Below are 17,531 nucleotides of genomic sequence, written 5' to 3' on the forward strand. Positions count from 1 at the left end.
GCCCAGGGAGAAAAGCTCAACAATTAAAATAAACAGACAGTAGTTACATTGAATTACATAGTGATTAACAATTTGATTAACATAGCAATTAATTACAAACATATTTACAGATGAAGAACATAGTACATCAGTAGACAACTAGAATCTTTATCTGCAAAGTACATAACAGACATTAACAAATGTTACAATAAGAAGTTCCTGCTGTATAATAAATAATAGGCTTATGAGCCTCTGAGCTTGCTATAATCAAGGTAGTTAGTGGGGTGGAAAGAAAGGTAAGTGGTTGGATGGGGTGGGTGATATTAGAGTGGGAGTTGCAAGGGCATAGCCAGCATGTTTTTAGGTGTGCTTTTAGTAAAGTTTTGAAGTGGGTGCATGATGGTACGGAGGTAATTGTGGGTGGGAGGGAGTTCCATAATTTGGCTATGGCGCAAGAGAATAGTGCTTCACCTGCAGAGTTATTGGCTTTAGTGATCTGCAAGTGATTTTTGTTGCTGGACCTTAGTGGTCTGGTGGTACGATAGGGGTGGAATAGATTCTGGAGGAATGGGACGTTTAGTGGATGGTTTACTAGTTTGTGGGTGAGTGAGAGTTGATACCATTGAAAGAGGTGAGGGAGTTCAAGCCAGCCCAGTTCAGCAAGTGAGAGACAGTGGTGACTATGGTAGGATGCCCCTGTGGTGAATTTGGTGATTTAGTTGTAGCAGGTCTCTAGCTTGTTTAGATCACATTGCCTTAGGTTGGTATATATTGGAGAGGCATAAAGTAGGGTGGAGATAAGGTGGGGATTTGCTATTGAAATCATTGCTGCTTTGGTAAGAAGTTGCTTATTTCTGTATAATGCTCCTAGTTTTTTGTGGACTTTTTTATTTTTTTTATGGTCATGGATATGTGAATGTCAAATTTTAGTTTATTGTCTATTTCCACTCCTAGCAATTTGGTGTGTTCAGTTGGGTATATAGTGGTGTTGTCTTTTGCTGTGATGTTAAAGTGAGAGTTGTTTTGAGTATGTTTGGTGGGTTGGAAGATGAGTAGTTTAGCTTTGTTTGGGTTGAGTATTAATTGGGCATCGAATAACCAAGTTTCAACAGAGGAAAAGGCTTCCTGTGTGATTTTTTTGCAGTTTGGGCAAGGACTGGGCTGTGCAGATGATGGTTGAGTCATCTGCATATTGTATAAGTGTACCATGTTTGGCGGCAGAGGCTAGATTATTGGTGAAAACAGATAAGAGTAGGGGTCCAAGGATGAATCCTTGGGGAACCCCTATGGAGACAGGTAGTCAGGGAGATATGTCATTCTGCCATACAACGAATTGTTGGCAGTCAGACAGGTAACTCTGAAACCAGTCGGTGACTGATTGAGAGAAGGATAGGTTACTGAGGACAGAGATAAGTTGTTTGTGTGGGACCGTGTCAAATGCTTTAGATAGGTCTAGGAAAGTAGCAGAGGAGAGATAGCCATTGTTTTTCTGCTGAAGGATAGTGTTAGTAAAGGAGAGTAAGGCAGTGGTGGTGCTATGGTTTGGTCATAAACCATGCTGAGTATTGGAAAGGAGGTTGTTAGTAAGGAGGTAGTCTGAGACCTGAGAGTGTATGCATCTCTCTACTATTTAGGAGAGTGGAGAGAGAATAGCTATGGGGCAGTAATTGGTTAGTTCTGTGGAGGGGCCGCCTTTGTGGAGGGGAATTATATGTGATACTTTGCACAATGTGGGAACGTAACATTCTGACAGAGATCAGTTAATCAAGATGGATACTGGGTAGGCCAGAGCATCAGCTGTGATTCGTATGTATTCACTTGGGAGGTTGTCTGCTGCTAATTTGGTGGGCTTAAGTTTAGTTATGAGTATTTTTATGTTGGAGGTAGGTACAGGAGAAAAAGAGAAGGCAGTGGGGAGATTACTAGTTGAAGGTGTGGGTTGGAGGGAAGGGGGGTTGTGTTGTTTAGCTGGTGATAGTATGGTTTGTGTGAAGTGTGTGTTGAATGAGGTAGCAATATTTTCGGAGGAGTGAGGGATGTTAGGAGGAGGGGTACTGACTTTACCTGGGTGGAGGATGAAGTTTATGGAGGACCAGAATTGCTTGGGGCTGTGTTGGGAGGAGTCTAGGGCAGACTGGTAGTATTGGAATTTGCCCAGTTTTATTAGCTTTTTGACTCTATTGTGTAGTTCTAGGAATTTCTGTCTAGTTGAGGGGGGTTTGGTTTTGGGCCAGTGTTCCTAGGCTTTATCCCAGTTTTTCATTTCTGACTTAGTGGTTTTCTGTAGCCATGGGGAGGGTTGTGCTTTAGTTCTGGAAAGTCTTATGGGGGCATGGTAATTAAGGATGCTCAGGAAGGTAGTATTACAAAATTCAACTGCGTCATCAAGACTGAGGTACTTTAGAGGATGCCAGTTACATTCTTTGAGGGATGAGATGAATGTGAGTGGGTTAAAGTTTCATTTTTTACGTATTTGATGGTAGATGACAGGTTTAGCTTGGTATAGGTATTTTTTGAGTAGGAATGTTGGGGAGTGATCACTGAGGCTATCTGATAAACAGCCTGTTATATATGACTGGAGGTTCTTACTGGCTAGTATCCAATCCAGGGTAGTGTGCTTGCTGGAGTTTTTATTTATCCTGGTTGGCGACTGGACTAGTTGGGTGAAGCCATGAAGGTTTACATGATGGGTTGGATGGTTGCCAGAACAAGATTGCCAGTCAATATTGAAATCACCTAAAATTATAGTTTCTAGGGGGAGATGGTGGGTAGACCAGCTGAGGAGGTTTTCTAGTGGAGGGGTGTTTTGGCCAGGTGGGAAGTAGCATCCAATTATGTTGATGGTTTTGTTTTGGTTTAATTTGTAGTTGGTATATATTATTTCTTCATTGCCTATTTGTGGAGCTGATGATTTTAAGATCTGGATGTTTAGATGCTGTTTAAATATTATAGCTACACTGCCTCCTTTCTTGTTTAGCCAGTCTACTCTTAGTATGCCGTAACCGGTAGGGAGTATTTGCTCACTGGTAATGTGTGGTCAGAAAATGTAGGTTGCTGTAAGATGTGTTCTGTAATTAAATATGATGCAGTCAGTAATGCCTCACATCAAGTATTGTTTTATCTACTGTGTTTTGATGCAAAGCCTGCTCTATTTATTGATGATCAACCTACATTTTCTGCATGACAATGAATGCAACTAGTTTGGCATTTCGGAAGAGCCTATAACTCATTTAATACATCAATAAATAGAGCAGGCTTTGCATCGAAAAAGTTTTACATTCAATAATGGCATTTAATGACAAGAACAGAATTAATTAATTAATGTATTTATTTATTTACATTTGTTGACGGGGAGTGTCCGACTGGACATAGGTCCATTTTCAGCGGAGGCCCAGGGAGAAAAGCTCCACAGTTAAAAATAAACAGACAGTAGTTACATTGGATAACATAGTGATTAACAATTTGATTAACATAGCAATTAATTACAAACATATTTACAGAAGAAGAACATAGTACATCAGTAGACAACTAGAATCTTTATCTGCAAAGTACATAACAGACATTAACAAATGTTACAATAAGAAGTTCCTGCTGTATAATAAGTACTAGGCTTATGAGCATCTGAGCTTGCTATAATCAAGGTAGTTAGTGGGGTGGAAAGCAGGTAGTGGTTGGATGGGGTGGGTGATAGAGTGGGAGTTGCAAGAGCATAGCCAGCATGTTTTTAGGTGCGCTTTTAGTAAAGTTTTGAAGTGTTTGCATGATGGTACAGAGGTAATTATGGGTGGGAGGGAGTTCCATAATTTGACCATGGTGCAAGAGAATAGTGCTTCACCAGCAGAGTTATTGGCTTTATTGATCTGCAAGTGGTTTTTGTTGCTGGATCTTAGTGGTCTGGTGGTGCGATAGGGTTGGTATATATTATTTCTTCATTGCCTATTTGTGGAGCTGATGATTTTAAGATCTGGATGTTTAGATGCTGTTTAAATATCATAGGTACACCGCCTCCTTTCTTGTTTAGCTGGTCTACTCTTAGTATGTCGTAACCGGTAGGGAGTATTTGCTCAATGGTAATGTGTGGTCAGAAAATGTAGGTTGCTGTAAGATGTGTTCTGTAATTAAATATGATGCAATCAGTAATGCCTCACATCAAGTATTGTTTTATCTACTGTGTTTTGATGCAAATCCTGCTCTATTTATTTATGATCAACCTACATTTTCTGCATGACAATGAATGCAACTAGTTTGGCATTTCTGAAGAGCCTATAACTCATTTAATACATCAATAAATAGAGCAGGCTTTGCATCAAAACACAGTAGATAAAACAATACTTGACGTGAGGCATTACTGACTGCATCATATTTACTTACAGAAAACATCTTACAGCAACCTACATTTTCTGACCATTATGAAACATTAGAACTGCATTTGTGAGAAGACCATAATTAATTTAGAAAGTTACTAGAATACATTTGCTTCAATCTACATTTTCTCCATAATAGTGCTTGAAACTACTCTGGTCTGGTCATATTGAAAAGCCCATAATTCATGTACACAAATTAAGTACGAACCTCTGTTCTTGGCTACTGAGACTGCAATACAATTACTAAATGCACTATAATTACTTTAAAAAGTTACTAGAAAGCAAATATCAACCTACATTTGCTACACAAACTAAGCAAGAAACACCGAACAAACTTGTAAAAAACAAAAAATGAGCTTGGGAACACAATCCCAATAAAGAACACTGGTTTATTATTTATGTTAGCAAAAAATGCTTTTGGAGAGCTCAGTGTCTCTCCTTCATCAGACAAAAAATACTAACAGCTTCCCAGTACATTTATATAATGTTGTTAATTATGCAATCAACTTTAATTAAGTTAAAACACCAGTTGTTAAAATTTGGAATTAATATTAAAATTAAAACACTGGTAAATAAGAATTCTAAAAAATCTTTGCTCCAAACCAAACCATTCCTTATTACCTTAGTTTAAACATATTATTAATAAATACAGAAAAACAAAAAACAATTTTTATCCATGTTTACATACTAAAAATTTAGATCTAAGCATTAGTATGCTACCCTTACATGAAACCAATAAATTTTAAAGACTCAAGACCTTTCAACTAAAAAACATATATTGATTTGCAATTCTTATTATAAAAAATTATTATACTGTATAAATATATAAACCAGGATGTTGTTTCATTAGACAATGGTTCTACCTTTTCATAGATAGGTACTTTAGAATGCAACTAATAGAAACATGGTCATTCAAACCAGGGTGCATATAGGCACCAGTGCGGATTTGCCAAGCCAGTTCATTCATTTCTAACTGAAGGATAGTAAATTTGAAATGATGGTCAGGAAATTCTCTCACATGCCTTGCAAGAGCATTATTTAAATCTTGTCTATTTATAGCATATATGTGTTCATAAATGCACTGCTTTAACTTCCTTTCAGTTTTACCTATGTAAAAAGCAGCACATTTCTGACACAAAGCTAAATAAACCACGCTGTTGGACTCACAGTTGAATTTCCCCACTATGTTAAACACTTCATTCCTAATTTTAACCTTTGGGTCAGTGCATACATGCTTGCATTGCTATGAAAAGGTAGAACCATTGTCTAATGAAACAACATCTTGGTTTATATATTTATACAGTATAATAATTTTTTATAATAAGAATTGTAAATCAATATATGTTTTTTAGTTGGAAGGTCTTGAGTCTTTAAAATTTATTGGTTTCATGTAAGGGTAGCATACTAATGCTTAGATCTAAATTTTTAGTATGTAAACATGGATAAAAATTCTTTTTTGTTTTTCTGTATTTATTAATAATATGTTTAAACTAAGATAATAAGGAATGGTTTGGTTTGGAGCAAAGATTTTTTAGAATTCTTATTTACCAGTGTTTTAATTTTAATATTAATTCCAAATTTTAACAATTGGTGTTTTAACTTAATTAAAGTTGATTGCATAATTAACAACATTATATAAATGTACTGGGAAGCTGTTAGTATTTTTTGTCTGATGAAGGAGAGACACTGAGCTCTCCGAAAGCGTTTTTTGCTAACATAAATAGTAAACCAGTGTTCTTTATTGGGATTGTGTTCTCAGGCTCATTTTTTGTTTTTTACATTTGCTACACAATAAGCATAACACTCCAGAATGGCATAATTGATCATTATCCATCGTAAAAAAAGAAACAGCACCTAACTCAGAAGTTAAAACCACAGTCTGCAACATTTACTTAAGCAGACATTTCACATCAGTCACACTACCGACATGAACTTTCCTGGTAATCAAATGCCAGTAAATAAAACGAATAAGTGAAATCCACAGAAATCACTGATAAACTGCAAGTCCCAGAACAGGAATACTGCTACTGCTACTCAATAGAAAATGCCTAAATGACAGTATTCAACTGCTGCTATAAACGTAAAAAAATATAAATAAAAAATAAATAAAATACACTGTTTAGCACCAGCTTTTCCAACCCCTCCGCATCCTCTCCCAACTAAATCTGTATACTCAACCAACCAGGGACAAATCTGAGCAGAATCAGGGACAAATCCAGAAATAATCAGGGACACTTAAAATATCTGTACTATTACCTTGAGACATTGACAGAATAACAGAATGTGAATTAATATACATTTTCTGGAGAAAAAGAAGTCTATAATTCTAATTCCTATCATTATTTATTCAGTGTAATTCACCATCTTTTCTCCAAAAGTCACAGTTTTAGGAGGTATTAAAAGGAAGAGAGTTAATATTTGAGTTAAAATCAGGAGCGGTTGAGAGGTTCAATTACACAAAATGACCGGTCGGGAGACCAGCTCCCAATCTAGTCAGTCAGACTTTACCAGTAATTAAATATTAATACATAAGTAAAATAAAGTAAATTGAGTAAATAAATAACCAAATACTGACTTTCACAGACAAACCCTATTCCTGTCTTAGCAGACTGAGCCATAAAATTTACACATTGAGCCAATTACCTCTGCCCAATTAAGTGAACAAACCAGATGCAGTTCTACCACAAGGACACAACCCCCTCAAATGCAATACAGAAGGCACTCAGAATATGTAACAATAAAACGTAAGCCAAAACATAAACTACTAAAGGGTAAAGCTCCCAGCAACAGCATTCACCAGCATAACAACAGTACTACCACTACTGTCCAACTGCCCTCTGCACAAAGCAATTCTCAGCTCTTTTGAAACAGTGGGACAAGTAGCTGTTTTGTTCCTCAGGTTAGGTGGTTTGGTGTACCATCACAGTACCCTCTATGCACTGCACCAACTCCCATTTGGCACCTCAATACCTCTCAGGTTTATCCACAAATCTGCCATGATGAAAAACTTTTATTGCTGACAATTCCCAAAGTAAATGATCTCAGTGCCATGCAATACTGTTTTGGGGGTATTGCAGAGGCATCAAAACTGTAACAGCAAGTGACTGGCCAGCTTCTGAGCCTTGTCATTAGCTCACTTTGCCTTAGGAGAAGTTACTTGATTAGCTCATATACCAAAATGATTGGCTGTAATTGCCATATATGAGCCAATCAAAAACTGCAAAGCCACCACAATTCATTGTGGAACACTGGAACAGTGGTCTCAGTGAATGGTAAATTCAGAGCATTCTGAAGAATCCAGAGCACCTGGCTGCTCAGATTGCCACTGTCCTTTGCTTTAATGTTCATCCTGTCCTCCTGCATAACAACTAGCAGCTCCCCATCTCCCTTACCAGAATTCTTTTTTTGCAGAGTAAGACTACCAAGCCATGGTGCAGGTCACCCTGTTTGCTTTTATTCTAGATACTGCATTTCTTTTTACCACCTGTCTGCTGCCTAATCACCCACCTCCATTCTGCTTGTCACTCTCTTTAACCTTAACATGTCAATTTCAAGATGGAAACACAGAGATGTTTTCATCATCATCATTATTATTATTATTATTATTATTATTATTATTATTATTATTATTTACATTTGTTTACTGGGTAATGCCCACTGAACAAGAAGTCCTTTTTCAGTGACGACTCGGGGAGAAAAACCTTCAATGAACCTAGTTATGCAATAGCATAAACTGAGTCAGGTATACAAAGAGATACAGGTATTATATAATAAGACAGTAAAAAACAGTAAAAAAACATAGTACATAGGTGGAAAGACAATAGTGAATAGCATACAATACAATTACAAGTCAGTGCAAGCGTAGATATGATATAAATATTTAACTTAGTATGAATATTTTTTTTTTTGGTAAAGAAGGAACTACATCACAGGATTTAGAACGCTATGGCCAAAGTAGAAGAGAAATGGGGGTGGGGCAATGATTAGTCTGGAGCAGAGCATGGGCATAGCCAATGTGATATGAAATATTGTTTTAGTTCCTGCTTAAAGTATCTTGCATGGTCAATAGATAGGATTTGTTGAGGGAGTGAGTTCCAGACTTTAGCAATCTTGTGGCAGTATAAGGAGTCCCCATAAGAGTTATGTGATTTATTTATTTTAAGTAGGAATTTGTCTGCTGATCTAAGAGAGTTAAGGTTTCTGTAGGTCTGGACTAGGTTAATTAGTGTTGGGCAGTGCTCAGGTTTATACATCACTGTGTGAGCAATCAGTAATTGGTTTAGTGTGAGTACATTTGGGAGTTCTAACCAATCTAGTTGTTTGAGAGCAGTACAATGATGTGTTTTTTCTGGTAGGTTAGTTGCAAATTTGGCTTTCTTGTTGTAGCAGGATTCGAGTTTATTTAGCTCAGTTTTATGGAGGTTTGTGTCAAGTAACTTCCATCAAGTTAGGTACTGAGTTCATCTCCAGTCATACAGCCTCGGAGAAATAGATTATTATAGATTAATTATGCATTAGTGGTTGTGGGACATATATAACTCCCATATAGGGGGTAGGATTTTTTTGCCCTCCCCGAGAACACCTTGATTAATGTTATGGGGCTTGACTTTTCCTCATATCTAAGCAGGTTAAGAAATTCTGAACAGCCAATATTTTACATACTGGCATTCTGTCCCAAGAATTCTGCAGTTTCCAGAGCAGACATTAAGACTGTATTCTATATCAATCAATCTCTCTATCTATGTACATAGGTTTACTATCAAAAGATTGACATTACCTCTGCAGAATCTGGTAATGCTGATTCCACAGCAGCGGATAGCGAAATGATGAAAACATAAACTGTTGGCTGAAAAACACCAAATCCAGAAAGTGCCTACAATTCCAAACCCATGAATAAGTGCTAACAAGGGTGCCAAAGGTGGGCAAGTCCAGGAGTTTGGCATTCTATGTAGTTGGAATTTTGTGATTCTCTGTTATAGAGTTGGTATTACCAGATTTAGTAGCGGTAACATCTCTCTTTTGATAATAAACCTATTTATATATACATACACACACACACACACACACACACACACACACACACACACACACACACACACACACACACACACACACACACACACATATATATATATATATATATATATATGGGTTCATGTTAGTTCAACGAAAATCCACATCCCCAACGAATGGATCACCGAGACGAGATCACCGATGCTACACATCCCCGACAAAGGTAAGTAAATGTATTATGGAACGGAGTCTATCCGTAATACACTTAACAAAAGAACAAATATGTGCAAGCCCCCCTGCACGCCCCACACCCCCCCTCCTTAAATATACCAACTCTGAGATCACACCACATTGCAGAAATGGGAATACATCCCATTTCGCACTACTTACCATTGTCGGGGATGTGTGGTGTCAGCGATCTCATCTCAGTGATCCGGTCGTCGGAGATGTGGATTTTCGTTGAACTAACATGATATATATATATATATATATATATATATATATATATATATATATATATATATAAACTGTAGATATATATATATATATATATATATATATATATATATATATATATATATATATACATACAGGTTCATATGTTGGTACATTGGTACTAGGCTATCAGCCCTAGGGCCTATACAAGCCTAGCCATAACAATTCCCTGGCTATTTCTTCCCATAATATTTACTTCCCTGGTCCCCTGTCTAGCAGCATAGCTGATGTGATCCCTGGGGTGAAGTTCCTATCTCCCATCCAATTGTCAACGTTCCTTTTGAAGAGGGCCAAAGAGGTGCTCAGCTTGAAATGTATGGGCTGTCTATTCCAGAGTATGGGGAGTCTCTGGGTCAGGAAACTATCCCTCCAGCATGTTTTGTTCATTGTGATGACCAGGTTTAGATCCCTGGAGCATGAAGCTCTGAGGGATTGGGATTTCTTTAAGTGCAGCATGTCCAACAGCACTGGGGTTGACATGGCCTTGTATGTTAAGCAGAGATCACCTCTGAGTAGGCGATATAAGACAGAGTATAGCTGGAGTTTTTTTCGATATATATATATATATATATATATATATATATATATATATATAACAAAAACGTTTTCTCACCATTATTGCAGGGAGTAAGCTCCCTTGCGCCTCCCCCCCCCCCATGCCCCTGCTACTTAAATATTCCATCTCCGAGATCGCACTACAGCGAGGAAAAGGGAACTCTCCTGTTCCGTGCTGTATTCTTTCGGAATTTCAGTATTATGAAGTGTTCCCATATATAGATAGATACAGATGCACACACACACACACACACACACACACACACACACACACACACACACGCACGCACGCACACACACACACACACACACACACACACACACACACACACACACACACGCACACAAACAAGCACTCATGGAATCTGGAGGGTTGCTTTGTTATAAAGAAAATATCTCAAACTGAGGTTCTGAGGTTTAGGGAATCAATCTGATGAGGGTGAAGCCAAGATTCACTAGGTTCATTCCCTAATCTTAAAGAACAAGATATTTAATTTTTCACTCTAGGCAGAGCAACGTGTACTCCATTTATCTGTTTTTTTGTTGGCTTGCACTACCATTTCCCAGTCATTTCAATGAAATGTGGTAGTCATTTAAATTCTCTAATAAACAGGTCTTTTTTAGGTTACATAATTTCTTATGAAATCACAGGTATTTTTTCCTCTGTAGTTCTAAGATAAATTTTTTTCTTGATGAATCATTAACATCCCCGGTGTGGGCCAGTATTTTGTGATTCATTAACGCATTAGCCACAATTTGGAAAGACCATGTTAATGGCTAATTTATGTGTCAGTGAATCCCATTTAACAACCACAAAGTGCAGAGAAGCACTTCTGAGGTAGTTAACTGTTGTTGCAGGTTATATCGCTAAGGCAGCGGCACCCTCATCACACTCTTGAACACACAATACACACACATACACACAAATGAACATATGCACACACACACGAACACACATGCATGCACACACACTCACACACACACACACACACACACACACACACACACACACACACACACACACACACACACACACACACAGACACATACCACAGACTTCCTAAATTGTCTGCATGTCCCTGATGTCTCCATTTCCTGGCCTAGTAGATCACAGAAGGTTGCAGTCAAAAGTTATGTAAGTCACTGCAGTTGCATGTCATATTCTGTCTCTCTGGTGTCTAGTTGTCCCCCAGAGCCTATACTGTTAAAGTGTCATTAAGGCATGATGAATACTTATGTGTAGTGTCTAGTGTTCCCCTCACTTCCTGATCCTTGGTAAAGTGTCATTAAGGCATGATCAGTTCCTATCTCTGGTGACTATTGTTCCCCCACCCCAAATTCCTATATTGTTAAAGTGTCATTAAGGCACAATCAATACTTATTCTTGTTGTCTAGTGCTTCCCCATCCCTTAATACCCATACTGTTAAAGTGTCATTAAGGCATGATCAGTTCTTATCTCTGGTGACTATCGTTCCCCCACCCCCAATTCCTATATTGTTAAAGTGTCATTAAGGCACAGTCAATACTTATTCTTGTTGTCTACTGCTTCCCCATCCCTTAATACCCATGCTGTTAAAGTGCCATTAGGTAAAGATCAATACTTTTGTGTGGTGTCTACTCATTCACACGAAATTTACCTACCATTAAACTCTCCAGTTCTCCACTACTTACTTCAACAACAATGGATGAACACAGCCTTTTAGTCGTGTTCACTACTGCAAGGTATGCTAATTGACATGGCTGAGCGAGTTTATGAATCACTCAGTGTGTATATGTCAGGCAGTTCTGCGGGTGAGCACTTATGGTTAATTAGTGCATGCATCTTCCCTCAGAGTGCCTCATATCCATACGGCTTAGCTGTGGAGTCAGCCCTATATGGTGCTGTACATCTTTGTACAAAAGCACCCGTGCAGAATCGTGTTAAGTTTTTCTATGAATTCAGAAAGGTTACCTTGAGGTGTATACTTCATATTCACTTTGTTGTAACCTTTATGAATTCCACTCTTAGTTGTTTTTAATACCACTGTGCATTTTTCATATTTTTTAGTGGTGTAATGTGATTTATGTGAAAATATTTAACTTATCAATTTTAGGTTATAGTTTTAGTCCATTTCATTGATAACCATTTTTCAGCTGACTGGTTGTAAATGTGATTTTTGTTTTAGTTTCTTTTTTCACCAATTTAGTTTAATGTTTTTTCATTTTAATTTTGTTAAAATGTTATTTTAGCAATTTAAATTATGAGGGTGCATTTGTTTTTGCTTTTTTTCCATAATCTGTAACTTGTATTGTTTCTTTTCATGTTTACGTGTGACTGGGTCTGATTTACCATGACTTATTGATAAACACTAAATGATGCTCCTAGCAGTTCAATTAAGAAAATAATTGTTTTGCCTCAGATATGCAAGTTTGTCACACCCTTTTAAGAGATGTGGGCAGAGAAAGCTGTGGCATAAAATTATAAGGGCTAAACAACAGAACAATATTTTTTTCCGACATCTAAATCCTATCGACATTTTAGTGGCTGCTGTTTGGCTGTGAAGCAGCATAGAAACTGTTGCGTGCAGCCATAATGGCTGAGTTACTAAAGTCTTACAGCCAACAATTTAGCAATAGTCATACTATAGATCTGTAAATGGAATTGGTCAGGAGCATGCAGGTCATCCATTTTTTAACAAGATCTAGGCCTGCATCTGGAAATGTTACCTTGCAACAATTTAAAGGAACAATTACTTCAGCTACATAAGGAGTTGATTTATGTAATTACAAACAAAACAGTCTCCCACTTACTGTATCTTCCGCACTGCTTAATAAACAAAAACTGAAGAGTTATACAACTTGAACCAGCTATCTAGAAGGCTCAGATATTTACTGTAGGACTAACTACTTTACTAATTCCAGTTAACCTTGAGTAACCATCTTCAAGACCAGCCAATCAGGTATTATATTAAGCAGACTTCATAGCCCATTACAATACAAACATTTCTATGTTCAGCTGCTAGACTACATTATTAATCATCCGTACATAAAAGTAGTTTTCATTCAATTCTAGTTACTTTCATGCAAAGACATAGGAAATTTATGAAAAAAATGATATCTAACATGAGTCATATTTTAACCAGAGACTTTGAATTACTGAATCAAATAGCTTGAGCTTTGAAAGCTACCAATATGACCTATTTGTCATCATGAGACAAATTGTCTTGGACATTTCTGCACAAAGTGCTTCTTACCCCTTCAGAATTAAATAAAATATAAGATGAAACATCTGCAAAGTGCTGGAGATACAGTTTAGACAAGGTTGGAGTGTGGAAATGTACATCAACATTCATACTGAACTAAAACATACAATTTAAGGCAATGAATATCCCCCTTGCTAGCTCAATTTGGTTCTGCTTAATTTCTCAGTGTCTATATATGTCACCAGGGTACAAATTATTATGGTTTTTAATGGGTTCCTATCAGTTCGTCGAAATTTCAGCAGTTTGAACACCATATGTTTGAACTGTGAAGTTCGAAAACTGATTATTGTGAAGCCGCGGAACAGCAAATTTTTTCTCAGGGAAAGAATTCAGTGGGCCGTTTCTGTGGCTTCGCGATTTTCAGCACCGTGGTGGTAAGTTACGGGTCGGGTTCAGGTAAGTGTGCGATTGTGTGGACGTTAGGGTTAGGGCATGGGTTAGGTGAGTTAGGGTTAGGGCGCGGGTGAGGTGGGTGTGCAATAGTGGCAGACTTTAGGGTTAGGGTGGGATAGGTGAGTTAGGGTAGGGCGCTGGTCAGGTGAGTGTGCGATAGTGACGGACCTTAGGGTTAGGGTTTGGGTTAAGGTAAGTGGATAGATAGTAGTGTATGTACAGTTTAGTGTAAGGTAGATGTAGGATTTTAAGTGTATGTGTGTGGATTGCTGTTTTTCTGGTGTGCTTGTGTTGTGTGTGTTCTTCTTGGAACAGAGATTTTTTTCCCTGGGAAAAAATTTGCTGTTCTAAGCCTTCGATGATTTTGCACTTTGAGGTTAGAAGTTCGAACATATGGTGTTCGAACTTCTGCCATTTCGACAAAGTGATATAGACCCGTTTTTAATAGCAACAGCCAGGAAAGCAGTAACCATTAGCACAGAAACTGTATTTGGAGCCAAAAGACATGGATATACGATACACTAAGTATAACAGAATCAAGTATTCATGTTTATAAAAGATAGTTCAAAGTCCCTTAACCTAGGTGTTTGACCTATGTTAGATTTGGTCATAAATTATCATATCGAGCTGGACTTAGAATTCATACAGTATTTAGTAAATGCTAAATGTGAATATAGCAACTCATCTGTCTATTTCTTCTCTCAGACTTTTCGCATGAATTTAATGAAGTGTTTTATTTCTTCTTAGATGAAAGTGGTACTTTAATGGACTGCTGTAAAATTGGTTATTTCTATTGCGAAATATTTATTCTCCAATTACCACTTCATCTAATTCAGAGTTGCAAAGGGTACAGAGACTGCCCCTACTCTCATTGAGACATGGCAGGGAAACTAATCCCAAAAAGCATGCCAGTCTATTACAATAAGTATGAACACACTTATTCACACACAGAAACGTCCTAGGCTGGTACTATGAATCTGCAGCCCGATCCCTCAAAAAAAAAAAAAAAAAAAAAAAAAAAGCATGTCACTGTAGCAAGCGATCTACAATCACTACATTGTAAGCAAGTGGCTTATTACATGTTGATCTATGCTCCACCCCCTAGCTCTTTCACTGAAGAGCAAATCAGCACATCAGCAAAGTAGCCAGATGCATAACAAGGCCCCCTGCCCCTCCTACCCCAGCAATTCAGGTCCCATTTCTGTGCTCTGCCCCAACCCTTCTTCAACATAGTTCATTAAAAAATATTCTTCTTTTAAACTTTTAAAAGCCAGTTTTCCATTAAAGAGAGATCAGGATTGGTTGATTGCACTTTGTACCAGGGGCAGTTGCCCCTCTTGCCCCACCCTAGCTACACTACTTCTCAAACATGGCCTACATGTCAATGGACATTCTGTAAGATCACCAGTTCACCTATGACACGTCTTTGTTAGGTAGAAGTAAGAAGGAGCATTATGCAAAAAAAACACGATAAGGGCATACGAACCCTGCTGGGAAGGCACGTCCTGTTTTTAAATGTATAAGTTTATCTTTATCAAGTTTTACCTCACACACTCAGCACAGTGACACAGAGGGATAATGTCCTGACTATGACCCAAACAACCCAAGTTCAACTAGTACCTTGGCACTACAAGAGATGGACCAAGGAAGGGATGGGTGGCTTATGTCAGCTCACTCACTATAAAGGGAAGAGGTTGTTGGTTCACTCCCATCAGCATGTACACTCCCATGTAAGTAGAGGCTTGGATGTAAAATGGGCTGAAGGGCAAGGAGACATGGGCTTGGTGATCCCTTATCCCAAGCTGGCAGTGTTTGCTGTCACAGGATGTGCATTTGGGAGCATGTACACATCAGATAGAGAGTACAGGATATCACTGTGATGATGTATGCATCCACATCAGTCATCAGGGGTAGGGTTAGGGCTATATAAACTCACATCCTAAATGATGCGAAGCTGCTAGGATTAGGTCCTATCTAGTTTCCAAACCAGGGACAGAGAAGAAAGTATACCATATGGCCCCAGTCTTCGTTAAAAGCTAGAAGCCAGACTTACCTAGGCAAAGTGATTAGGGTGCCCACTTTCTGCTGCAGAGAGCATATGTGGGCTGGCATACAACACACTTTCATTGCTACTCCATTGATGGTTCTTCTTAATGTCTTTTTTCTCCATGGTAAAGATATCCAGTACAGAGGAATGAATGGACCTGCATTTGAGTTGGAGACTTCATGGATGGCAGACATGAGTGTACTAAGCCTGAGATAGGGTTTGTAGCTGAAGCCAGTATGTCATCCCTGCTCCCATTTTGGATATGATCATTGTTTGATTAAAGAATTTTCTGCTGACAAATGTGTGCTGGCATTTTTAAGCCTAGTCATGCATTTCAAATCCCAGACAAGTGGTGGTACCCTTTCTTGTGTAAACATGGGCTTTTGTGATGAAACATAAAAAGGAGGGGCCTGGGAAATGAACCAGTTACAGGCTGCCTGTGTCCATTAGAGATAAAGGTGCCAAACCAAGGGTGAATTTCCAGTTCCACATCCAATTGTCTAAGTTATACTTGAATTGGGTTAAGGAGGAACTCTGCTTCACATGGATAGGGAGCCTGTTCCAGCAGGCCCTATTTATATCACAGGCAATGATTAAGTCTTTAGAATGGGTAATGATGTTGCTGTTTGTTGAGCAGATATGCAGGAGTTCCATCAGTGAGGGGTCTGATGATGCCCTTTATGCTGTTAATGTGAGGCTTAGCTCTCCCTTCAGTAGCCTGTGGGGGGCATAATATGCTGATAAGTACATCAAAAACTAAGAATATGAGATTTGGGGACATAAATTGAAAGGTGAATAATTAATACAGCACATAGGAACTGAAAGTATAGATTCATAGGTTAGTACTAAGCTAACTGCCCTTGTGAGCCATTTTAAGCCTAGCCAATTGTCCCTTGTGAGACTCAAACCCTGCACCTTGTGTTTGCAAGGCAAAAACCTTAACCATTAGGCCACCCTCCCCAAACATGTCACAGCAGTTCAGAGCTTTTAAACTGGCAGTGGTGGGATTCGAACCCATGCCTCCAGAGAGACTGGAGCCTAAATCCAGCGCCTTAGACCGCTCGGCCACACTACCACCATTGAAGGACCTGGGTATATGCGTAAATCCAGAAAACAGTAAGTAGTGCAGAGGTTGCAAAAACAAGGCTCAATGGCACATAAAGACACCTCACAAACAAAGTCAGAGCTTTCAAATGTCAGCATAAATATAACTTATTATTATAACTGTTGCAAAGCTTTCAGGTAAAACACCCTTTCTGAAAGCATATACTAACAATTAATTGCATCACTTTTTATACACCACCCCTAATCACATGATGGTATCAATCAAAGACTCTCCTAATTTAAAATCATACATTTTCTTCTAAACAATAAAAACGTTTGTGGCTAGATTAGATAAATTAGCACATTCCCAGCATGAAATTGATTTTTGGATATTACTA

General features: G+C 38.3%; 1 non-coding gene across 1 annotated transcript; it reads right to left on the minus strand.

Annotated features, from left to right (window-relative positions):
- Window positions 1–17,082: 17,082 nt before the first annotated feature.
- Window positions 17,083–17,164, minus strand: TRNAL-UAG. The gene has a single exon. It is a non-coding gene; the product is annotated as a tRNA-Leu (tRNA).
- Between the last annotated feature and the right edge of the window lie 367 nt (window positions 17,165–17,531).

Source organism: Protopterus annectens, chromosome 4.part0 (genome assembly GCF_019279795.1).
Source record: "Protopterus annectens isolate FY-2018-M chromosome 4.part0, PAN1.0, whole genome shotgun sequence".
Taxonomy (NCBI): Eukaryota; Metazoa; Chordata; order Ceratodontiformes; family Protopteridae; genus Protopterus; species Protopterus annectens.